Source organism: Narcine bancroftii, chromosome 3, assembly GCF_036971445.1.
Source record: "Narcine bancroftii isolate sNarBan1 chromosome 3, sNarBan1.hap1, whole genome shotgun sequence".
In the NCBI taxonomy this organism is placed as follows: domain Eukaryota; kingdom Metazoa; phylum Chordata; class Chondrichthyes; order Torpediniformes; family Narcinidae; genus Narcine; species Narcine bancroftii.
In genome coordinates, this window is record NC_091471.1 from 75,205,501 (window position 1) to 75,218,176 (window position 12,676).

General features: G+C 44.4%; 1 protein-coding gene across 1 annotated transcript in view; it reads right to left on the bottom strand.

Moving 5' to 3' along the window:
- Nucleotides 1-12,676, bottom strand: part of LOC138757266 (potassium/sodium hyperpolarization-activated cyclic nucleotide-gated channel 1-like) — a 305,197-nt gene that overhangs the window by 263,007 nt on the left and 29,514 nt on the right. The window lies entirely within an intron of this gene.

Consider the following 12,676-nt stretch of genomic DNA (forward strand, 5'->3'; position numbering starts at 1 on the left):
CTCCATTGTTTTTGTGAGAGAGTACTGCTATGTCCGAGTTGCTATAACACTGATGACAGGTTAAATTATCTGTTATTACAAAAGATTCCTCTCACATCAGATATAATGCTTATATTCCCTCATGAATTCTGACAGCAGCTCCTTTAAACAAAAGGAATACATAACAATTACAAGCAGGCAATTAGAATGTAAAGCATAAAACAATACATCACAGGAACAGGCCTTGCAGCTCATGTGTGAGGTCCGAATCCAATTAAAACTCTATTAATATATGCCTCCATTCCCTTCATACTCACATGTCTTTCAAGAAGCCTCAAAAACGTTATTGTAATATTTGCTTCCACACTACCCACACTGATGGTTCCAAGCACCCACCTCCATGGAAAAGATTTGCCCCATATATATCCCTTAAACCTACTCCCCTCACTAATTTACTGATTTCATCTACAGTGCCCTCCATAATGTTTGGGATAAAGGCACTTTTTAAAAATCTTTTATTTGCCTCGGGGCTCCAGATTTAAATTTGTGATCCAACAATTCACCTGTGATTAAAGTGCACATTCCAGATTTTATTCAAGGTTATTTGTTTGCATTTAGGTTTGACCATGTAGAGATTACAACACTTTTTGACATTGTTCTCCCATTTCAGGACACCAATATGTTTGGAACATTTGGCTTCACAGGTGTTTGTGAGTACTTGGTATGTTTAATTGCTTCATTGGTGCAGGTATAAGAGAGCCAGGCTTGCTTCTAAACTTTAGACCACCTTTGGAGTCTGTAGTTGTCATTTTTCAACATGAGGATCAGATTTGTGCCAATGAAAGTCAAAGAAGCCATAATGAGGCTGAAGACAAGAAAACAGTAAAAGACCTAGAATTACCAAAATCAACTGCTTGGAACATCATCAAGAAGAAAGAGCATCCTGGTGAGCTCAGTAGTACAAGAAAAACCTCCACTGCTAAAATGACAGAAGAATTCTCATCGTAATGAAGAAAAATCCCCAATCGCCTCTCTGACAGATCAGAAACTATCTTCAGCAGGCAAGTGTGGATATGTCAATGTATTATCTGCAGAAGAGTGGCTACACTACAAGATGCAAATCACTAGTTAGTGCCAGAAAAAGGATGGCCTGATTACAGTTTGACAAGAAGTATTTAAAAGAGCCTGCACATTACTGGAAAAAGGTCTTGTTTAAAGGTAAGACCAAGACTATCCTGTATCAGAATGATGGCAAGAGCAAAGCGTGAAGGCATAAAACAACTGTCCAAGATCCAAAGCATACATCCTCATCTGTGCAACATGGTGGAGGGGGAGTTATGGCCTGGGCATGAATGGTTGCCACAGGTACTGGTGCCCTTATCTTCATTGATGATGAAACTGCTAATAGCAGTAGCAAAATTAATTCTGAGGTGCATAAAAGCCTTCAAACTCATTGGACAGTGCTTCACCATACAGCAAGATAATGATCCCAAACCGACTGTTAAAGCAACAAAGGTGTTTTCCAATGCTAAAGTTTGGAAAATTCTTGAATGGCCAAGTCAGTCATCCAAACGAAATCCAATTTACCATGTATTCAATATGCTGAAGAGAAAACTTAAGGGGATAAGCCCCCCAAAAAAGCAAGGAGCTGAAGATGGCTGCAGTCGAGGCCTGGCAGAGCATGACCAGAGAGGTTACTCAGTACCTAGTGATGTCTATGAATCACAGTCTTCAAGCAGTCATTACATGCAAGGGATATGCTGCAACATAGTGAACATGATGACTTTAATACACATGCCATTGATATTATGGTGCCCTGAAATGAGGGGACTATGCATAAAAAGTGCTGTAATTTCTACATGATCAAACCAAAATGTATACATATACCCTTTAATAAATTCTGGAATGTGCACTTAAATCACATGCAAATTGTTTTGATTACAAATTTAAAACTGTGGAGCACAAGGGCAAATAAAGAAGGTGTCTTACTCCCAAACATTATGGATGGCATTGTGAGTAAATGGAGATCAATTGCAGAGTCCTGAGATGCATTTCAGATGAATTAACTCAACACAGCCAAGTCAAGTTGATTGTCATTTGACTGTAGAACTACAATCCAATGAAACAACGCTCTTTGGTCCTCGGTGCAAAACATGCAACCAGACATAACACACATAAACACAAACAGTATATGTACAGGATAGCATTTCATCTATATAAATAAATAAATAAATCGATATTCACTCATGAATATAAGAGACTCAGATGGTTAGTGCCAGCAGTCCCTTTGGCATTCTGCATTCTCACTGCCTGTGGGAAGAAGCTGTTCCTCGGGCCCTGATGCTCCTGTATCTCTTTCCTGATGGGAGCAGCTGAAAGATGCTGTGTGCAGGATGAAATGGGTCCTCAACTATTTTGCGCGACATTTTCACACAACAATCCTGGTAGATCTCGTCAATTGGAGGGGGGGAGGGAGGAAGACTCCAGTGATCATCTCTGCTGCTCTTATGCTCCTGTGGATTGACCTCTGATCCATTTCTCTTCAACAGCCGTATGCAGTGAACTAGGAATCACTGGTAGTGGGTTGTGCTGAAGGTTGGAACCACCTCCCAGATCTGCCCCCATCTGCTCACATATAACCCTGGTTTCCCACCTAAACCCAGACCTTTCTGAAGACGAGTGTGAAACCCTACCCATAGTTATAAGCTAATAAAAGTGTTTGTTCTCCCTCCAGTATTGAGAGCTTTTATTCACACTACAATTTTATTAGCTTATTCCCTAAGTGATGGAAAAGCTACTCAAGCCAGGTATGCTGTTGCTAGACACTCTGTCTCTTGACACGGTGGAGGAGTTCACGTACTGGCTAGACTGCTTGCAGGCCTACCTGAACGTGACCAGAGACATCTTCCACCGATGAAGTCCACACTCGTTTCGAGGGTAGGAACAAAAGGGTATGCAGACATCAGGGACTGCACTACATATGACACTGCCACCAAGGCATTGAAGGCTAGGGACCTGAAGTCACAAAATGAGGTCCTAGCGAGTCACTGACTTGCTCTACATCGTCAGTGGCCAGGAGAGACCATCGATGACTACCTGCTGGATCTGTGGACACTTGCCAAGAAGTGCAGGTATGAAGCAGCTCCAGGCCACGTTTGTGAGGAAGAACAGATCAGGGACACTCTAGTCGCGGGGTCTTCTTGAGGTACATGAGGCAGTGATTGCTCGAGTCGGGAAGAAAGCACCTGGCTAGCCATTTCAAGTTGGTCAAATCACTGGAACAGGCCAAGCTCAAGTACAAGAATCTTGTAGCCAGCAAGTTCGCTCATCCAGGTGACCCCTTCCAAGGAACAGCTACTCCCACTACCCCAGCCCTAATGGCTGCCAATTTCCATGCTAGGTAGTACTTTTCCTGTGGCAAGAGCCAGCATCCCCAATCTCATGGCCTGGCTAAAGACTCAGTATGTTCCAGCTGTGGCAAGAAAGGGCATTGGGTGAGGGTTTGCCACGCAAGGGAAGCCCAAGGAAGTTCATGGTCTGCACTGCTACAGGATCCGATTCCAGCCCCAAGCCATCTGTCCTGAATTCACCCAATCGCACTTGCTGCGCTACATGCCAATGGAAAGTGGAAGTGAGTAAACGGCTTGAAAAGGCTCGGTGGCCATCTTGCTGTGACCCAAATTCAAATGGCACCATCATCATCAGAGGAGGGAGGGTGGCCATCTTGCCATGCCACTAGGTCGACGCCATCTTACCCATGCAGGGCAACCCAGGATGGTGTGGGCCATGCAAGTGAGGAGTATGGAGTCTCCAGGGAATTGGCCTCGAATGTCCTAGATCAGGACAGACCTCACCTGTTCAGTAACTCTATACTGACTATGAAGGTAAACAGACATTTCTCTAAATGCCTAATCAACACAGTAACTCTATACTGACTATGAAGGTAAACAGACATTTCTCTAAATGCCTAATCAACACAAAAGCAGGAGGTACAGTGTAGCAGACAAAGATTTCATAAAGTCTGAGACACAACGTCTGCTCAACAAAGGTATCATCGAACCTAGCACCAGCTCTAGAGAGTCCAAGTGGTAGTGGTAAAAGGGGAAAACATGTCCAGGCTAGTAATTGACTATAGCCAAACTATTAATTGGTACACACTCCTAGACGCTTACTCCTCCTTGAATTTCGGATATGATATTGCACAGTATTGGGTCTTTTCGACCATCGACTTGAAAGCTGCTTATCACCAGCTGCCAATCTGTTCCGAGGCATTTGAGACTAATGGTCATCTCTATCAATTCCAGAAAGTCCCTTTCAGTATCACTAATGGGGTTTCTATCTTCAGAGGCAGATGGACAGAATGGTGGATGAGTATGGGTTGAAGGCTACCTTCCCCTACCTCAATAATGTCACCATCTGTGGCCATACCTTGGAAGACCATGACGCCAATCTAGACAGTTTTCTCCACGCAGCAAAAGCCCTGAACCTCACTTATAAATCTTACAAGTACGTGTTCAGGACTAAACATTTGGCTATCCTGGGCTACGTGGTGGAGAATGGCATCATTGACCTCGATCCCTGTTAGAGCTCCCCATCCCCAGGACCACAAAGGCTTTGAGGAGATGCCTGGGGTTTTTCTCATTTAACGCTCAGTGGATCGCTCAATACACTGATAAGGTTTGCCCTCTCTTAAAAACCACTAATTTATCCCTCTCAGCTGAAGCCCAAATGGCTTTTAACTACCTCTAGAAACATATTGTGAAAGCTGCCATGTTTGCGATCGATGAGAATGTACCTTTCCAAGTGGAAAGCAATGCTTCGGATTTAGTCCTGGCTGCTACCCTCAACCAGGCGGGCAGGTTGTTTGCATTTTTTTCTTAGACATTACAAGGCCACGAGCTCCGGAACCCATCAATGGAAAAAGAGGCTCAAGCCATTGTAGATGCCATGAGGCACTGGAGACACTACCTGGCTGGTCGCATTCATGTTTAATAATGTCAAGAGGGGAAAAATCAAAAATGACAAGATTGCCAGGTTGAAGATCGAGCTCTCCACCTACAATTATGACATTGCCTATCAGCCAGGAGCTATTAATGACCCTCCAGATGCTTTATCCAGAGGAAGCTGTGCCTCTGCACACACAGGCCAACTGCGGTCTCTACATAATGAGCTCTGCCATTCAGGTGTTACCCACATGGCTCATTTTGTCAAGGTGGACAATCTGCCCTACTCCATGGAAGACGTCAGGGAAATGATCACGTCTTGCCAGGTCTGTGCAGAGTGCAAGCCACACTTCTACCACCCGCAAAGGTACTCCTGATCAAATCATCCAGGCCCTTTGAATGGCTCAGTGTCAATTTTAAGGGACCTCTCCCCTCCACGAACAGGAACATCTTCTTCCTTTCTATCATTGATGAGTTCTCCCGCTTCCCATTCGCCATTCCTTGTCCAGATACCTCCACTTCATCAGTCATAAAGGCCCTAGGCTCCATTTTTGCCCTTTTCAGGTATCCCAGTTATATTCACATAATCCGGGCTGGTGAGGTGCATTGTGTCCAGCAGGACTATTAGCTAGAACTCTCAGGAGAACACCACGGTCTGGAAGTTTGTAAAACTGGCCCTGAAGTTAATAAAATATTTAAAAATAACTGGCCCTGAAGTCAAAAGGCCTTCCAGACACACGCTGGCAGGAAGTCCTCCCTATGGTGCTCCTTTCCATCTGGTTGTTACTCTGTACAGTGATCAACGCTATTCCTCACGAACTCCTATTCAATTTCGAATAAAGGTCAGCATCAGGAACTACACTCTCAGACTGGCTCACCACTCCTGGTCCAGTCCTTCTCAGGAAGCATGTGAGGAGAAGCAAGACCAACCCCTTGGTGGAAAAGGTGAAACTGCTCCACGCCAATCCCACATATGCCTATGTGGAGTACCCAGATGGCAGGGAGGACACCCTCTCTATCAGGGACCTTGGCACCACCAGAACCGAAGGTCTGTAGCCTCAAGTGCCCTGCAAGCCATGGAGCTCATTCTTACCTCGCACAGTCTGGGCCTCGGGGGATCCAGTTCAGGGGGAAAGTGCATACCCCTCCATCGTTGAGCTGGAGAGCCAGCTCACCACTCCTCCCTCACAATGTCACCTGGAGAACCAAGGAGTCCAAGGTTCCCCCAGTGCTAAGGTGCTCCATCAAGTTCTCCAGATTCCCCCACCCCCCTCCCCCACCGGACCACTTAAATCTGTAAATTTGTAAATAACTGTATATTTTTCATTGTTTTATTTTTCTGTACCCATGTTCTCTGTCTTCATTCACAGACCCTAAATTCTACAGGAAGGGGTTAATGCAGTGAACTGGGATTCACTGGTAGTGGGTTGTGCTGATGGCTGGCCCTGTCTCTTGGCTCTCCCCCCATCAACTCACATATAACCCTGGTTTCCCGCTTAAATCCAGAACCCTTCTGAAAACTACTGTGAGACCTTACCCAGAGTTATAAGCTAAGAAAAGCATTGTTCTCCCTCCAATTGTGAGAGCTTTTATTCATGCCATACCGTACCACTCTAAGATGCATCCAACCAGACACTCTCGGTATTGCTCCTATAGAAGTTTGACATCATGGTGGCCAGTAGCCTTGCCCGCTTCAGTCTTCTCAGGAAGTACAGTTGCTGTTGCACATTCCTGACAAGTGAGGAGATGTTGAGGGTCCACGAGAGGTGAACTCCAAAGAACGTGGTGCTCTCCACTCTCTCTACTACAGAGTTGTTGATGTGTAGGAGAGGGTGGTCATTCCTGGTCCTCCTGAAGTCCACGATCATCTCCTTTGACTTGTCCACATTGAGACTCAGGCTGCTACCCTTGCATCAATTTCATAAGATTTTCCACCTCTTCTCTGTAGTGTAACTCATTGTTAAGGCGACGAACTACTGTTGTGTTATCTACAAACTCAATGACACTGTTGGAGATGGAGCTGGTGATACAATTGCGAGTCAGTAGCGTGAACAGGTGCTCAGTGTGACAACACTCAATGTTCTGGTACTGACTTGGATAGACTGCTGTATTTCCATTAGGATGTCCAGAATCCAGTTGCAGAGAGTGGTGTTGAATACCAGCGAGGACAATTTTTTCCGCCAGCCTCTGGGAAATGATCATATCCAATGCTGAGCTGAAATCATTAACAACAGACTGGCATATGAGGTATTGTTCTCCAGGTGGGTCAGGACAGAGTGAAGTGACAGGCTACAGCATCGTCTGTTTCTTCCATAGGTGAATTGAAATGGGTCCATGCGAGTTGTGCTTTGATGCGTTCCATCACCAGACACTTGAGGCATTTCATAATGGTGGAGGTCAGTGCCACAGTAGTCACTGAGGCTTCTTATTGTTACCCTCTTAGGTACCACAATGATTGGGTCTGTTTTGAACCCTACAGCAATGATGGGCTGCTGCAGTGAGGTGTTGATGATGTCTCTGAAGACCTCTGTCAATTGGTCTGCCCCATTCTTCAGTACCCAACCAGGTATATTGTCTGGTTGCTTTTGTGGGTTCACCTTGGATCGCGTTCTCTTCACCTTGGCTGCAGCTATGCAGGGGCCCCGTTCATCAGAGCAAACTGAGATTTCTTTGGTGTCATCTCGTTCTTCTCATCAAACCACCCTTAGCAGATGTTCAGTTTGTGTGGAAGGGAGGTGTGATTGCTCTTAATTCACAAGGTTAACTTGAGATCCATCGTCATCCCTTGCCACATGCACCTCGTCCCACTGGTCACTTTCTTTCCTGCTGTCATTTTTTTTCTTTGTCTAAACAACCATTAACTGGTATTTTGATATCATCATATGCTATTTCAGGAGACATCAAAATCCCTGACACATTTCGTGAATGCGAGGGGATTTATTTTGCACATGTGTACTCATCTCTAAGCAAGGATTAAATGTGTAGTGGGCGATTTCAAAGATTACTTTTAAGTGGAAGAGCAAATTGTACTGAGGATGTGGAGAGTCTGCAGAGGGATATAGTTAAGCTGGATGAGTGGGCAAAGGTCTGGCAGATGGAGTACAATGTTAGTAAGTGTGAGGTTATCCACTTTGGCAAGAAAAATAAAAGAGCTGAATATTATTTAAAGGGTGAAAAACTACAGCTTGCTGTTGTGCAGAGGGACTTGGGAGTGCTTGTGCATGAATCACAAAAAGTTAGGTTGCAGGTGCAGCGGGTTATTAAGAAGGCAAATGGAATGTTGGCCTTCATCGCTAGAGGAAATGAATTCAGGAGTAGGGAGGTAATGTTGCAACTGTATAAGGTACTGGTGAGACCACACCTGGAGTACTGTGTCCAGTTCTGGTCTCCATATTTGAGGAAGGGTATACTGGCTTTGGAGACGGTCCAGAGGAGGTTTATTAGGTTGATCCCTGGGATGAAGGGGTTGACTCATGATGAAAGATTAAATCATCTAGGATTGTATTCGCTCGAGTTCAGAAGAATGAGAGGAGATCTTATAGAAACATATAGGATTATGAAGGATTATGTAGGAAGGTTTTTTGAGCTGGGCGGGGAAATTAAAACAAGAGGACACAGTCTCAAGATTCGGGGGAGTAGATTTAGGACAGAGATGAGGAAAAATAGTTTTTCCCAGAGAGTAGTGAATGTTTGGAATTCTCTAACCAGGGAAGTGGTTGAGGCTGCCTCATTAAACATATTTAAAATTCGGTTAGATACATTTTTACATGATAGAGGAATTAGGGGATATGGGGAGAAGGCAGGTAGGTGGAGTTAGGTCATAAATTAGATCAGCCATGATCGTATTGAATGGCAGAGCAGGCTCAATGGGCCATTTTTGCCCTACTCCTGTTCCTACTTCCTATGTTCCTATGTTCCTACTTCAGCAATATTAAATTGCGAATGTTCAAAAGCACCATGTTTCCAATATATATGCAAATGCAATCCTTGTGAAAATCTTCTAGTATAATAGCAAAATATAATTTTAACTACGTGTTGAAAAACAAATTAAAAACTTGCAGATGCAAGAAAAATAAAATGAAAGCAATAAATCTTTGAAATATTCAGCAGATCACACAATACTCACAGAGAGAGAAAAAAACAGAGTTAACATTACAGGTGGATGACATTTTATTAAAACTGGCCAGTTCTGACACAAGTTGGAAAGGTGGGCTATCTGAAATGATTTAACTCAATGTAGAGACCTGAAGGCAATAATGTATGATAATGAGATGCTCTTCCTAAAAGTTCCGTTGGGTTTCATTGTAAAAAGGCAAGAGGCCAATTGCAAAGGTCAGAGTCACAATTTAAATCAGTAATTGAAATGGGAGATTATTCTGTCTTTTTGACATACCGCACAGAATCAGAGCAGATCATTTCCAAGTGAAACATGTAACATTAACATTAATGCAACCTATAACATTAATTCCATTTCCATCTCTTCATATATTGAAGTGCCAGTTGATGAAGTAGACAAACAAAAGAAGATGTGGTCAAACAATAATCATGGCTTTTATTAGCAGAAACTCATGGTACAATAATGAAAGACAATAGGTGCATACACAGTTATACCCAAGGGGAGTGTCCTTAACAGTAGAGATAATGCACAGCCAATGTTAGTACAGCAAGGCTTGCCAGAGGGGAGACAGGCAGCTTAGCAGACATTCACCACAGTCTCCCCCCGGCAGAAGAAAGGTTAAAATCAAAAGGACAGCTGCTAGGAAAGACTGAAGCAAGCGATACATGGATACCATGTTTGGCATTGAGAATACTCTAACAGCCAAAATACGCCAGTATCTAGCAAGCAATCGAAATATAATGAGATGTTTTATAAATATGTCAGCCTTTCAGGTTGTTTACGAATTTTGGTGCTTTTTCTCAAAACAGGTTGCTCCTTTGTAACCTTGGGAACTGGTACAGTTCCTGGGCCTGTACTGTGGGAAGGACTGACTTCTGGACCCGCTCCAGAATCGCCAGTGTGAGGCATTGGAGCCTCAGCATGGCCATCTGAAAGCTTAATAGGGGTCACAGGCTGGGGGGGGGGGGGGGGGGGGGTGAGCCCAATCTCTAACACTCACTCTGAGTAGGGGTGTGAGGAAGGGGCAAACCAGGCGAGGCCAGATCTCTTAGGGGTACAGTGTCAGTACTCCCGTCTGGGAATTTAACATGAGCGTAGTTGGGGTTGGTATGCAGTAGCTGAACTGGTTGGACTAGGAGGTCTGTTTTACGCGCCCGAGCGTGGCTCTTCAGCAGCACGGTTCCAGGCTCAGGTAATCAGGCTGGCCAGTCCATCACAGTTCCTGATTTCCTAAGAAAGGCAAACATACGTTCATGAGGTGTTTGATTTGTTGCAGTACACAATAATGATCGAATAGAATGTAATCCCTCAGGCAGCACCTCCTGCCACCGGGTAACAGGGTAACCATGTGTTTTTAAAGCAAGATTAACAGACTTCCAGACTGTAGCATTAGCCCTTTCGACCTGCCCATTGCCCTGCGGGTTGTAGCTCGTGGTACAGCTGGTGGCAATCCCCTTTCATAGCAGGACTTGCCGCAGTTCAGCGCTCATGAATACTGAGCTCCTATCAGTATGAATATAATTAGGAAAACCAAAAATGTTGAAAATTCTGCCAAGTGATTTAATGACAGACGCTGACGAAATATCAGGGCAGAGTATCGCAAAGGGAAACCTGGAATATTCGTCAATTACAGTAAGGAAATATACATTTTTTGTTGTTGGAAGGTAACGGTCCTTTAAAATCTAAGCTAATCCTCTCAAAAGGTCGGGTTACCTTGATGAGAGTGGCCTCCAGAGCTTTGAAGTATTGTGGTTTACATTCTGCGCAAACGGGACAGCTTTTAGTCAGTTTCCTGACTTCTTCCAGAGAGTAAGGAAGGTTGTTAGCCCTTATGTAGTGGAAGAACCTCGTGACTCCTGGGTGGCACAGTCTGCTATGGATCTCTTTTAGTCCCTCCAGCTGAGCACCAGCAGCAGATCGTGACAATGCATCAAAGGGATCATTTAACGTGCCCGGTCTGTACTGGATCTCATAATTATAAGTTGAGAGTTCTATTTGCCAGTGTGTCATCTTATCGTTCTTGATTTTACTTTTGTGTTTAGTACTAAACATGTAGGTTACAGGTTTCTGATCAGTGACAAGAGTAAATTTTCTGCAGGCAAGAAAGTGTCTCCAGTAGCGAACAGCTTCTTTTTCAATGGCAGGATGTTTAAGTTCAGGTCCACGTAACGTGCGGGAGAAGAATGCCACAGGTTTGCCCTTTTGATTAAGGACAATCTGAGGCAACAGTTTCCACTTGGAATGGGACATCCTTGTCAATGGACGAGAGTGCAGCTTTGGCAATATCAGCTTTAATTCTCTCGAATGCCTTCAAGGCCATTGGAGAGAGAGAGGAAAAGGTTTAGTGTCAAACAGAGGGCATGCCTTTGTGGCGTAGTCCCGAACCCATTTGCAGTTGTAGGAAAAGAATCCCATACACCTTTTAAGGGACTTTGCTGAGTCTGGGGGTGATAACTTCTTAAGGGGGGGGGGGCCTTTCCGGGTCGGGGCGGATTTCGTCCTTGCGGACAATGTAGCCCAGAATGGATAGCTCTGTCGCGTTGAACACACATTTGCCCTCATTAAGTGTAAGTGTTGCTAAAAATTTCTTTAAGTAGTTGTCATGCTCAGCCTGTGTTTTCCCACAGATAGTGACATTATCCAGATAGGGAAATGTACCCTGTAACTCATACATCCTAACAATTTTATCCATTTTCCTCTAAAACACGGACACACCATTAGTGATCCCAAAAGGTACCCTTTTAAACTGGTATAACCTCCACCTCCCCCCCCCCACCTCAGCCTCAAAAGCCGTATAGGGCCATTCCCTTTTCTTAATGGGATTTGGTGATAAGCTGCTTTGAGGTCAATAGTGGAGTACACTTTGTATTGCGCTATCTGATTAAACATTTCATTGATGCATGGCAGGGGGTCGGCATCCAGGTTTGTGTAATGGTTGATTGTCTGGCTGTAGTCAATAGCCAGTTGTCTCTTAGTGTGATTTTTCACGACTACCACTTGGGCCCGCCACGGACTCTTACTAGGTTCAATTACTCCCTCTTTAAGCAGTCTCTGGGTCTCCGCTTTGATAAACTCACGATCCTCTTTGCTGTAAGAACAGCTCTTAGTGGCAATCGGCTGACACTCAGGAGATAAATCACTGAAAAGGGAAGGAGCTTTGATCTTTAATGCGGACAGACCGCAGTAACTAGTGCAGGGGTGGTAAGTGTAGGTAGTGGCCCACCGAAATTTAACACTACATTGTTCATCTGAGATTGAATATCTAACCCCAGTAACACAGGGGCGCAGAGCTCTGGCATTACAAAAAGCCACGAATCAGCAAGGCAATGTCCCTGCAAATTTAAAGTAACTGTACACTTCTCCCGTACAGTTTTTGTCAGTTCACTACAAGCCATCAATATCTTTCGGTTCGTTGGATATCTCTGCAAATTTAAGGCTCTTCTGGCAACTTTCTCATGGATGTAGCTGTAAGTACTTCTCGAGTCTATTAGACAATCAAGAGTCTCACCATTCACTTCCCACTTCATAGTTGACTGTTCTAGTCCATAACATCCCCCAAGCTTTACAGTCAATTGAGCTATTACGGGGGATCTCACCTGAAGTCGATTCAACCTGTTCATCTGAAGATTCCCCCTTT